Source organism: Amia ocellicauda, unplaced genomic scaffold, assembly GCF_036373705.1.
Source record: "Amia ocellicauda isolate fAmiCal2 unplaced genomic scaffold, fAmiCal2.hap1 HAP1_SCAFFOLD_148, whole genome shotgun sequence".
NCBI lineage: Eukaryota > Metazoa > Chordata > Actinopteri > Amiiformes > Amiidae > Amia > Amia ocellicauda.
The window spans coordinates 15,937-29,112 of NW_027102711.1; positions in this window are offsets into that span (position 1 = coordinate 15,937).

Below are 13,176 nucleotides of genomic sequence, written 5' to 3' on the forward strand. Positions count from 1 at the left end.
CCTGATTTTTGTGTATTTAGGGCAGGACAGCAGGAAATGCGCCTGTGTTTCGACCTCCCCTAGGTCACACTGGCTGCACAGCCGCTCTTCTCTGGCAACCCAGAATTTTCTGTAGCGGCCTTTTTCAATGGCGAGGCTGTGGTCACTGAGCCTGTATTTAGTTAGATTTTGTCTCTCTTTTATATTTTGGATTTTTAAGTATTCAGCCAATGTAATGTTTCTATTCAGGGCCCGGTAGCATTCCAATTTGTTTTGTAATTCTAATTCGTGTCTCTAATCTTTTGTGTATTTGCTTTTCAGGTACATGTCAATTTTCCCAATTGTTGTTGTTTTGGTCATTGTGTGTTCGGGCTCTGTGAGCCTCAGAGCCGTGGGGGCGTTTCTGTGTACGTGTAAGATGTTTTTATTAAATTCTAGGTGGAATATTTCCATGGGGCTTTTGTCCCAATTGTTGTTATTGAGGTTCATGAGGGGACCCCACACTTCGCTCCCATATAGCAGGATTGGTTGGATGATGGAGTTTAATATTTTAATCCAAATAGTTATTGGTATTGTTGTTTTCCCAAATTGTGTCTTTATGGCATAAAATGCCCAGCGTGCCTTGTCTTTTAATGCGTTTATAGCCAGGCTGAAGCTCCCTGACGCACTGATGGTCAGGCCAAGGTAGTTGTATCTGGTGCAGTGCTCTAATCCAGTGCTGCCCAGAGTGAAGCGGTACCTGTTTCCCTGAGATGGGGCTTTTTTCTGGAAAACCATAACTCTGGTCTTGTCCAGATTGACTGCCAGGGCCCATTTCTGACAGTACTGCTCTAGCAGCGCCAGGTTCTGCTGAAGCCCCTGCTCTGTGGGCGACAGCAGCACCAGGTCGTCTGCATAGAGCAGGAACTTGATCTCTGTGTCATGGAGAGTTAGGCTGCGGGCGTCAGACTGCTCCAACACTGTGGCCAACTCGATGATGTAGATGTTGAACAGTGTTGGACTCAGACTGCAGCCCTGTCTCACTCCCCGCCCCTGAGTGAAGAACTCTGTTCTTGAGTTGCCAATTTGAACTCCGCATTTGTTTTCAGAATACATTGATTTAATGATGTCATAAACTTTACCCCCTACACCACTCTGTAGAAGTTTATAAAATAATCCCTTGTGCCAGATTGAGTCAAATGCCTTTCTAAAGTCTACAAAACAGGCAAATATTTGTCCTTTATTGTTTTGGGTATATTTATTTATGAGGGTGTGTAGAGTGTAAATATGATCGGTTGTGCTGTGTTTTGGTAGGAAGCCAATCTGACTCTTATTCAGGACACTGTGCTTGGTAAGGAAGGCCAGTATCTGGGCGTTGATGATACTGCAGAACACCTTCCCCAGGTTACTGCTCACACAGCTGCCCCAGTAGTTATTGGGGTCTAATTTGTCTCCACTTTTAAAAATCGGGGTGATCAATCCTTGATTCCCGACCTCAGGGAAACACCCGGCTCTCAGCACCAGGTTAAAGAGTTTGAGCAGAGCCTCCTGCAGCTGCGGGCTGCTGTGCTTCAGCATCTCAGGGCTGATGCTGTCGGGGCCGCTGGCTTTCCTGGGTTTGAGGATTTTGAGTTGATGTTTTAGTTCCTGTATTGTAAATGGGTTATCTAAGGGATTTTGGTTATTCTTAATGATTTCTTCCAATTTATTTAGGTTTTTTAATATTTTAACCTGTTCTGGCTTTGGATTGTTTTCAACATTTTGGTAAACTTTTTCAAAGTGTGTTTTCCAGATTTCTCCATTTTGAATTGGTATTTCATTTTTTGTTTTTGGGGTATTTATTCTGCCCATATAGTGGTCTTTTTTCTTACTGAGGAGTTGCTTGTAGTGCCGCAGGGCCTGGCAGTAGCTGAGGCGAGCCTCCTGGTTGTCGGGCTCTCTGTGTTTAGTGTTGGAGAGATGTCTCAGGTGTTTCCTAGCAGTTTCACACTCCTGGTCACACCACTGTTCTTTTTTTCTTTTAGACGATTTCATATTTTGGTTTTTAATTGTTTTAATGTTTGATTTTAAAGCCAGTCTCTCAAATATTTCATTCAGTGTTTTGGTGGCTGAGTTTATTCCGTTTTGGTTTATTTGATAGTGTGAGGATTGATATCTGTCTAACATGTTTTCAATCTCATCACTATTCAGGGCTCTTGTGTAGTTCTCTGTGCTGGGCTCTGACCATCTCTAACTGGGTGGCAGGGAGACCAGTTTTGTGGGAAGTTTGGCTCTGACTTGTGGCTGCGCTGATCTTTTTAGGTAAAGTGTTATTTGGCTGTGGTCTGATAGTGGAGATTGTTGTCTGACTATAAACGCATTGTTGACTTGTGGGTCCAGGTCAGTTATGGCGTAGTCCACCACACTGCTGCCCAGAGCCGAGCAGTATGTGAATCTCCCCAGAGAGTACCCCCTGGTCCTGCCATTGATGATATATAGACCCAGGCTTTTACATAGGCGCACTACCTGCTTCCTGCTCTTGTTTACCACGCTGTCGTGGCTGTGTCAGTGTGGAGGTGTGTGTGTGGCACAGCGGGGAGTCTCCGAACAGGTGTGTGTTCCCCTCTGTATTGATGTAGTCCATCTCTCTGCCAGTCCTGGCATTGAGATCGCCACACAACAGTACAGAGCCCAGGGTCTGGAAGTGGCAGATTTCGTTTTGAAGCTCATGAAAGCCTTCCTCATTATAGTAGGGGGAGTCTGCGGGTGGCATATAAATTGCACATAGGTATATATCTGTGTTATTTTGTAGGGTGCCTTTTCTGATTTTCATCCACAGGTGTGTGTCTCCTCTCTGTACTGGGCATAGGGCTGCTCGGAGCTCCTCCCTGTACCACACGATAATCCCCCACGAGGCCCTGCCACACCTGACTTTGGGTTTTTTATAGGAGGGCACAATCAGCTCCCTGTATCCATTGTATCCATCCAGTGTATAGACATATCTGCACAGCACCAAGTCTCTACAAGAATGAAAACATCTGAACTATTTACAGTGTTGATCAGTTCAGGGCCTGTGCTCTTCATTCCAAAAGTTGAGGAGCGTAAACCCTGCATATTCCAACTGCTTATTTTAAAGGACATGTTAATATATTTTATTATACTTGTCTCTTCTACATAAGAAAGTTTAATTTGTGGTCTACAACTGATATTATATTACTATTAATAATTATATATGGATATACATAATAATCACTCAAAGATTTTATCTTTGCATCAAAATATCAGAATAATTAAATCACATTTTTTCTTACTCTCCATCTCCACAACCATATATATGTGTGTTGAGGCTCAGTTAACTCAGCAGTGTGGAACAGATGACACTGAGGAGTTGCCTTATCTGGGCCAGCTGGGCAGCATCGGGCCTCCAGGCTCTGGAAGCCGCTGCTGCGTGGCTGTGTGGCTGTGCTGGTCCCCGGCTGTCCGCTCTGCTGTGCTGGACGGGCCCTCTGGGGATGGGGGGGTGGGGAATGGGGCCGCGGGGTCTCAGGGGCTGGGGCTGGGGTGGAGCCGGTGGCTGGGGATGTGGCCGGGGGCTGGGGGGTTTGCTCCTGGTCTCGAGGTGGGGGTGTGTGGGGTTTCGGCCCAGGGTTGTGTCCTTGAGGACCTTTGAGATGATCCTCACACCCGTCTTGTTGAGGTGGACGTGGTCATACAGGTGATGTGGCTGGATGTCTCAGTGGTGTGCCAGGTGGACGTTGGGGAGGAGGGCACATCTTCGGGACACTTCTGCGTTGATGGCCTGGATGATGTGCAGGGGCACGTCTGTGCGGGGCAGCAGTGTGGAGATGGAAATTTTGGCAGTTGGGAATTCCTCTGTGGCTTTCGTTGCTACCTGTCTCAGGGCTGAGGCCACATCGCCCCTGCGGGCACTCAGGTCGTTAGTGCCGGTGTGGATGAGGATGTGTTTGACTTGGCAAAGCCTCCTCTTGGAGAGCAGCTCCAGGGCTCTCTGTGCTGTGGAGCACCAAAGCTTTTTCACTTTTCGCCCAGGGAAGAGGCGCCTCTCAACCAGGAACTTCCCATTGGATTCGCTCAGAATGACCACCTCTGCGTTGACCTGCCACTCCGGGTTTGCGTCGGGAGTGGTGGGGGCAGCGGGTGTGTTTTGGGGGAGTGGCGTTTCAGGGGGTTGTGTATTAGTGGCAGGTCTGGTGATAGTGGGTGTGTCAGGAGTGGTGGGGAGTGTGGGTGGATCAGTGGGTGCGTCAGGGGTTGGAGGTGTTGTGGGGTCAGTGCAGTGCAGTCTCTGTGCTCCAGTGATGTGTAGCTCCTCTCTTAGCTCCTCCAGCTGGCTCTGCAGGCTCCTCAGCTAGCTGTGCTGGGGTGTCCAGGTCAGCTCCTCCCTCGCTCTGCGCAGCTCCGTCCTCAGGGTTTGGCTCTGCTCCTCCAGGTCTCTCACTGCTGCTCTCAGCTCATGGATCTCAGCCTTGTGCTGCATCTTTAGTCTGTGCATCTCATCCCGGAGCTGATCACACAAGGAGGTCTGGGCCAGGGTGCTCAAGGTCTGCTCCCTGAACTCCGCAAACTCCAGCTCCAGCACTGATAGGCATTCCTTTAGTGTTTTAATGTTGCTGGAGAGTTTTGGGGAGACAGGGGGGCAGTCTGTGGGAGATGGGGCACTGTCTGGCTCCGTGTGGCTGGGGGCAGACTGCAGGGTGGCCGGCTCTGGCTCTTGTTTCTCTACCTCAGTCTGCTGCTTTGAGGTGTGGAAGCCGAGAGCTAATTGGTCCAGGCTGCTCTCGCTGCCCTGCACCATGATGGTCCCGTTGTGGTATACATTAAAAGTGAGCATCACACTGTCTGTGTCTTTCTCTACCAGCACTGAGATATGCTGTATGTCTGGCACAGGGTTTTGTGAAAGGCGGTGTAGAACAGTAGATTGTTCTTGACCCTGTTTTCTCCTTTACCAGTGTAGTCTAGGATGAGGGTGTCAGGAGATGCTCTCATCACAGCTTGTTTGTAGTCCTTCTTAGCCTGTGCAGAGCGAATGTCTTCAGGGTATCGGATTTCAAAAGGCAGCTCTGCAGTCAGACTGCTGTTCGATAGATTTCTATCAGTCTCAGTGGCAGTTGGGCTCTCTCCTACTGTCACTCTATTCAAATCGGAGCTCTGCATTTTCATTGGCTGAGTCAACTACTGAGAATGCTTATTTATTTTATTAATACATATTTTTTTGTTTAATTATTTGTCTCTTACCTCCAATTCTTGTCTTCAGCTTTTCTTTTCTGACTTTTCTTCCTGAACTGTCTCTCTGCTTTCTTCTTTTTGTGTTTCTCTTAAAATTATTATTTTTTGAATACTTTTTCTTCTGAATTTCTATTCCATGTCTTCTGTGTATGTTTATAGTGCTATATATTCATTTGTAAATGACAAATTAAATCCGCTTATGTATAAAAACAAATGTTTTTTAGGAGCTCATATTCCTCTCTCTCTCTCTCTCTCTCTCTCTCTCTCTCTCAATTCAATTCATTTGTATTGTCAAAGCAATTGGACATACATACATATACATACATACATACATAAATATATACATACATCTACACGGAAAATAAATAATAGAATTATGAATCACAATAAGATGTAATGAAGTACAGAAAATGAAAATGTAAAAAAATGTGATCTGTAATACATACAAATAAAGAAAATAGGTTTACTATTTCCAGATTCCTTTTTTGAAATACAATGACATGCATAACAAACAAGTATTTACATTATATTTACAGCCGGTGCTCGTGTGTCACTGTGTCCCTCAGGCTGTGGTAGGCGCTGACATATTGGGCAGCCAGGGTGGCTGTGTGTCCCTCCCCCAGGAGGACTGGCGTTTTTCTTTTTTCTCAGTTTTGTCACAGGTTGGGTGGGCATCCATTATGTTGTTACAGAATTTGTCCCTTATTTTGGGCTAAAGCTTTCCGTGGAGGGGAACGTGGATCAGTTTGTACCATTTTTGGGAGAATCTGCCTTGTTGGGGCGGAGCTGTGACCAGGTGAACAGCAGATCGGGCATAGGTGGGCATGTGGGCAGAGGAGTTGGAAGGCCGGTCAAGCAAATAAGCTTGCTAAGGTACGCAGCAGCAGCAAGCATCCCCCACATCCAGCCAGCCAGCCAGTCTGGCTGGCAGTGACTGAGTGGTTGTCAGACGGCAAGCAACGGAATGTACGTGCTCTGTGATGTCATAGCAGTCAGCTGAGAGAGGCTCGTGATGTCATCGCTGAGCTGGCTGGCTGACTGGCTCTGTGTGTGTGTGTGTATGTCTGTGTGTGTGTGTGTGTGTCTGTTTGTCTGTTTTTCAGTCTGTCTGTCTCTCTCTCTCTCTCTCTCTCTCTCTCTCTCTCTCTCCCTCTCAATTCAATTCATTTGTATTGTCAAAGCAATTGGACATACATACATTCATACATGCTAGAAAGTCATTACTATGTTATCTTAAAGGCTAACTAAGCAGAACATATATCATTATAGAACAGAGTCCATAGGTCTACACATGGTTTTAGGGAACAGGCACGTAGGTCATACCGTTTGACATTGTTTCCAAGGTTCTCATCGTAAATAACAAACAGAAATCAAACTAGCTTCTGGCCTGACCTTCTAGCTTGACTCTATCTTTCCGCCTTATATACTTGGTGAATAATTGAGGAAGTAGCACCAAGTGACCACATTAGGCTGCCTGAGGGTTTCTGGGGAGTGTAGTTGTCTAGGGTCGGTTTTCTTCCCTAGAGTGCAGACCTTGCAGCAGACCTGGCCTGACATGTCTGCCATGTATGACCCTGCCCCTTGGTTTGTCCCACATCCTCCCCCCCAGCTGCGACCCCATAGGTCGAGCGACAGCCGCAAAAAAGCATGCACCCGGGACAGCCCATCAACATTCCCCATGGCCTTCCCTGGCCTGTGCTGCAGGGTGAAATGAAAATGTTGGAGACTCAAAAACCACCTCATCACACGGGCATTCCTGTCTTTCGAACGATGCATCCAAGTGAGGGGGGCATGGTCAGTGATCAGGGTGAAGTGCCTGCCCAACAAATAGTATCGAAGACTGTCCAAAGCCCACTTCACTGCCAAACATTCTTCTTCAACTACCAAATAATTTATTTCATTGGATTCCAACTTTCTGCTAAGGAACAACACCGGGTGTTCGTGATCACCCATTCTTTGGGACAAAACCACTCCGATCCCCACCTCAGAGGCGTCCGTCTGGACTATAAATTCTTTCTGAAAGTCAGGTACCATTAAAACGGGGTTGCGGCAGAGCGCCTCCTGTAGGCTCCGGAAAGCCCGGTTTGCTGTATCACCCCATCTAACCATATTGGGTTCTGTAGCCTTAGTCATATCAGTCAGAGGGGCCGCTAAGGTAGCATAGTTGGGAATAAACCTCCGGTAATACCCAGTTAACCCTAAAAATGCCCTAACCTGCTTTTTATTGACAGGCCTAGGCCAAGAGTTTATGGCTTCAACCTTGGATATTTGGGGTTTCACCATACCCCTCCCTACTGTATAGCCCAAGTATTTGGCCTCTTCCAACCCCAAATTGCATTTGGTTGGATTAGCCATCAGGCCTGCTGCATGTATTGAATCCAATACCGCTTGGAGCTGAGACAAATGTGATTCCCAATCTGGACTGTGAATGACCACATCATCTAAATATGCTGCCGCATACGTCCTGTGTGGTCTAAGTATGTGGTCCATCAACCTTTGAAAGGTGGCAGGAGCACCATGCAGGCCAAAGGGCATCACTGTGTAGTGAAACAGACCATCTGGGGTTGCAAAGGCTGTTTTTTCTTTGGCACCCGGGGTCAAGGGAATCTGCCAGTAGCCCTTGGCTAAGTCAATAGTTGAAATATAGCGAGCATTCCCAATATTCTCTAACAATTCATCTACTCGGGGCATTGGGTATGCATCAAACTTTGAAATTTCATTAACCTTTCTAAAATCATTACAGAATCTCCAGGAGCCATCAGGTTTGGAAACCATGACTATAGGGCTGGACCACTCACTGTGGGATTCTTCAATAACCCCTGCCTCCAGCATTTCCTTAACCTCATTTCTAATAGTGTTCCTGCGAGCTTCTGGTACCCTGTAAGGCCTCATATTTACCTTCTTTCCTGGGAGAGACACAATGTTGTGAGAGACTAAATGGGTACGCCCCGGTATGCCTGAGAAAACTTCCCTATTACGTATTATCAAGTCGTTCACCTCCTTCAACTGGTCAGGTGACAAGGCAGCTGCAATATTCACCTTCGGTGTCCCTAGTGGCTGAGGGGGGTAAGTCAACATCAACACTTCCCTGTCCTTCCAGGCTTTTATTAAGTTGACATGATATATTTGTTCTGGGGGTCGGCGGCCGGGTTGCTGAACCTTATAGTTCACTTCCCGTATTCGCTCTATAATCTCATAAGGTCCCATCCACGTAGCCAGAAATTTACATTCTACAGTGGGAACCAACACCAACACCCTATCACCAGGCTGGAACACCCTCAGTGTAGCCTGACGATTATAGGCGAATTGTTGGTGTTCCTGTGCCTGCCTTAGGTGCTCTCTCACAATGGGAGTGACTGTGGCTATTCTCTCTTGCATAGCATTGATGTGCTCGACTACACTCCGGAAAGGAGTGGACTCGTGTTCCCACGTTTCACGGGCTATGTCTAATATCCCCCTGGGGTGCCTCCCATATAACAGTTCAAAAGGCGAAAAGCCCAGGGAAGCCTGTGGGACTTCCCTAATGGCAGACATCAAGTAGGGCAGCATGAATTCCCAATTTTTCCCATCCTTATCGATTACCTTTCTTAGCATGGACTTCAGGGTCCTATTAAATCTCTCAACCAACCCATCTGTTTGTGGGTGGTAGACTGATGTTCTCAACTGCTTAACCTGCAACAATTTACACAGATCGGTCATAACCTTAGACATAAAGGGTGTGCCCTGATCTGTTAATATCTCCCTCGGTATCCCCACCCTACTACACATCAACATTAGCTCTTTTGCAATACCTTTTGAAGCCATGGTCCGCAGTGGAATGGCTTCTGGGTACCTGGTGGCATAATCCAAAATAACCAGTATATACTGATGCCCTCTGGCTGATTTCGGGAGAGGTCCCACCACATCCATAGCTATCCTAGCAAAGGGGGTCTCTATGATGGGCAAAGGGACCAGTGGGCTTCTGAAGGCTGGTTTAGGAGCATGTATTTGACATTCAGGACATGAGCTACAATGTTCTGTCACGTCTGCATGTACGCCTGGCCAGTAAAACCTCCTCAGGAGTCTATCCTTGGTTTTGTCCATCCCCAGATGTCCCCCCAGGATATGCCCATGTGCCAGATTGAGAACTGTTCGTCTGAATGGGGTGGGAACTAGCAATTGCTCCACAATGTCCACCCCTATCTTATTTACACGGTACAATAGGTCATTTTTTACCATAAAATAAGGATAAGCTGTTGGCGGGTCTGCAGTAGTCATAGGGGTCCCATTTACTACCTTCACATTTTCTTTAGCATAGTGTAGAGTGAGATCTCGCACCTGTGCGCTGCCAAAATCAGTGGGGAGTCCCTCTAACACTGACACTTCTACATTGTCAGCTTCAGGGGTCTCTATGAATGGATTCTCACCCACCCTGCTAGTGCTGGGTTCCTCACCCTCCATAGGGTCATCTACGTCACTACATTCCACCCCTATGTTTTCAGTTAATTTTCCCCAACCAAAACCTTCACTGTCGACTCAACTGGAACCAGGTCTACTTTTAGCTCTAGTTGTGGGATCGAGGCAACTTCTGGCTTACAGTTTTCAGTGTGCATTTCCAATTTACTATGTTTTCTATCTAGTTTTCCAAAATTAGGAAAATATCGTCCCAGTATCACATCATATGGCATGTTGGGTACCACACCGACTTCGTAATCTAGTTTCCCGGCCTCTGTCTGTATGTTTACAAGGGCTGTGGGATAGGGGCGTGTGTCACCATGTGTGCATGTGATACTGAGCTCCTGATGTCTATCCAGCTTGTTGGTCGCTACTAATTTTTCTGTGACCAGTGTAACCATACTGCCAGAGTCGAGTAGAGCAGCCACTTCTTTCTCATCGACTATCACTGTACACATGTGTTTTGGATTAGGTACTCCGCCTATGAAAACATCCGTCCCAACAGGGCAGGCATAAAATACCGGTTTCTCTTTCCCCATATCACACACATTACATTGCATTGGTTCCTCTCTACCTGGGCAGTGGGCCGCAATATGTCCTACTTTGTCACAATTGTAGCAGACAATTGGTTGTGATGGTGACCCCCTATAACCCTTAGTCTCGGCTTTAGGCCCCACCTTTGCCCCCCCCAGTCTTGCTCTTTTCTTCCAGTCCAGCGCGTCATGTTTCCCAGAGTACTTTGGAACCATCTTACCCGGTCCGCTGGTTCGTCATGGCCTGGGGAACGAGTTTTTAACCTCCGGTACATGCTCTGCTGCTCCGGCTGTATAGAACCGCTCTACAATGGCCACCAAGGTGTCAGCGGACAGCACCTCATTCTGGCCAACCCAGCGTCGAACGTCCTTGGGCAAACAGCGTTGGTAGTTGTCAAGGACTATGGCCTCCACCACCTCGGCTGATGAATGGACCTCTGGCTGTAGCCATTTCCTGGCCAGATGGATCAGATCAAACATCTGCGTTCGGATTGGTTGTCCTGGTTGGTAGGCCCACTGCTGAAACCGATGTGCCCTCACTGCGGTGGTCACGCCCAATCGGGTCATTATCTCCGCTTTCAATTTATCATAGTCCTGGGCGTCCTTCAGCTCCAGATCAAAGTACGCTTTCTGTGCATCCCCTGCCAGATAAGGTGCCACAAGCCCTGCCCAGGAATCTTTTGGCCATCCCTCTCTCTGCTGTCCTCTCAAAGGTCATAAGGAAGGCCTCAACATCGTCCTGTTTTGTCATTTTCTGCAGAAAGTGATTGGTGCGGGGAGTGGAATGGGTTGCAGCCCCCTGTGGCCCAATCCTGGTTGCAAGTGCTTCAACACTCTCTTTCAGCTCTTTAGTCACCTTTTCCTGCTCTTCTCTAAACATTTTATTTGTATCATGCTGGACCTGCAGTGCTTCCTGATGCATCCGCATAGCATCCTGGTGAGCCACCTGCTGCACCCTGGTCGCTTCCTGTTGGGCTATTACAGCCTGTAGTTTTTTTTTTTTTGGATAAAAAAATTCACTCAGCCAGTCTGGGTTTCATGAGGTGCTGCCCGCATTCTACACCAAATGTGACAAAACGCCTTGGCTGTACACATGTGCGGGTCTTCTCTGTGATCTTCTTAGGAGTAAAAACCAGTCATGACCCAGGGAGGAGGTTGCAAATACAGGGCTGTGCCTGTATGTTTACTTCAAACAAAACAAATCTGAAAACAAAACCTAACTCACACTGGAGTTGTAACTAATCTTACATAATCATTCTATTTTAAACAAAGTCTGGAATAAATAAGTCTTGGCTTTCTCCTTATGAGCTACCTCTGTTTTCCAGATAACTCACCCTATTGTCTCTCACTTCTCTCTCTCTCAGGCCCGCCTTATATACCTGGTGAATAATTGAGGAAGTAACACCAAGTGACCACATTAGGTGCTAGAATGGCTGCCTGAGGGTTTCTGGGGAGTGTAGTTGCCTAGGGTCGGTATTCTACCCTAGAGTACACACCTTGCAGCAGACCTGGCCTGACATATCTGCCATGTATGACCCTGCCCCTTGGTTTGTCACAATACATACATACATACATATACACGGAAAATAAATAATAGAATTATGAATCACAATAAGATGTAATGAAGTACAGAAAAAGAAAATGTAATAAAATGTGATCTTTAATACATACAAATAAAGAAAATAGGTATACCATTTCCAGATTCCTTTTTTGAAATACAATGACATGCATTACAAACGAGTATTTACATTATATTTACAGCCGGTGCTCGTGTGTCACTGTGTCCCTCAGGCTGTGGTTGGCGCTGACATATTGGGCAGAATGTGTCCCTTATTTTGGGCTAAAGCTTTCTGTGGAGGGGAACGTGGATCAGTTTGTACCATTTTTGGGAGGATCTGCCTTGTTGGGGCGGAGCTGTGATCCAGGTGAACAGCAGATCGGGCATAGGTGGGCATGTGGGCAGAGGAGTAGGAAGGCCGGTCAAGCAAATAAGCTTGCTAAGGTACACAGCAGCAGCAAGCAGCCCCCACATCCAGCCAGCCAGCCAGTCTGGCTAGCAGTGACTGAGTGGTTGACAGACGGCAAGCAACGGAATGTTCATGCTCTGTGATGTCATAGCAGTCAGCTGAGAGAGGCTTGTGATGTCATCGCTGAGCTGGCTGGCTGGCTGGCTGGCTGGCTGTGTGTGTGTCTGTGTGTGTGTGTGTGTGTGTTTGCGTGTGTCTGTCTGTCTGTCAATTCATTTCAATTCAATTCAAAGGTGCTTTATTGGCATGATCTATCACAATATTGCCAAAGCAGATACAAATGTTCTATCAATCAAGACAAAACATTGCAATACAAGATTCAGTGGAACAAATATAGTACACATTGAAATAAAATTAAGTAGGATATAAACCATATTTGTTGTTTGTATCAAAATTTGTGTCATGACATCAGAAAAATCACTGTTTTTATTTTGTTTTGCAAATGGAGTGCCACAGGCTGGTGTCTACACACTGTCTCGCAGGCTGTGGCAGGTGGATACATATTGCGCTGCTAAGAAGGCAGTGCGCTCCTCCTCTCCCAGCAGGACGGGGAGTTTGCAGCAATCGGGGATCATGCTGAACTCAGGGATATGCATTTTTAATATTTTAAAGTATGTCTCCCTGATTTTTGTGTATTTAGGGCAGGACAGCAGGAAATGCGCCTGTGTTTCGACCTCCCCTAGGTCACACTGGCTGCACAGCCGCTCTTCTCTGGCAACCCAGAATTTTCTGTAGCGGCCTTTTTCAATGGCGAGGCTGTGGTCACTGAGCCTGTATTTAGTTAGATTTTGTCTCTCTTTTATATTTTGGATTTTTAAGTATTCAGCCAATGTAATGTTTCTATTCAGGGCCCGGTAGCATTCCAATTTGTTTTGTAATTCTAATTCGTGTCTCTAATCTTTTGTGTATTTGCTTTTCAGGTACATGTCAATTTTCCCAATTGTTGTTGTTTTGGTCATTGTGTGTTCGGGCTCTGTGAGCCTCAGAGCCGTGGGGGC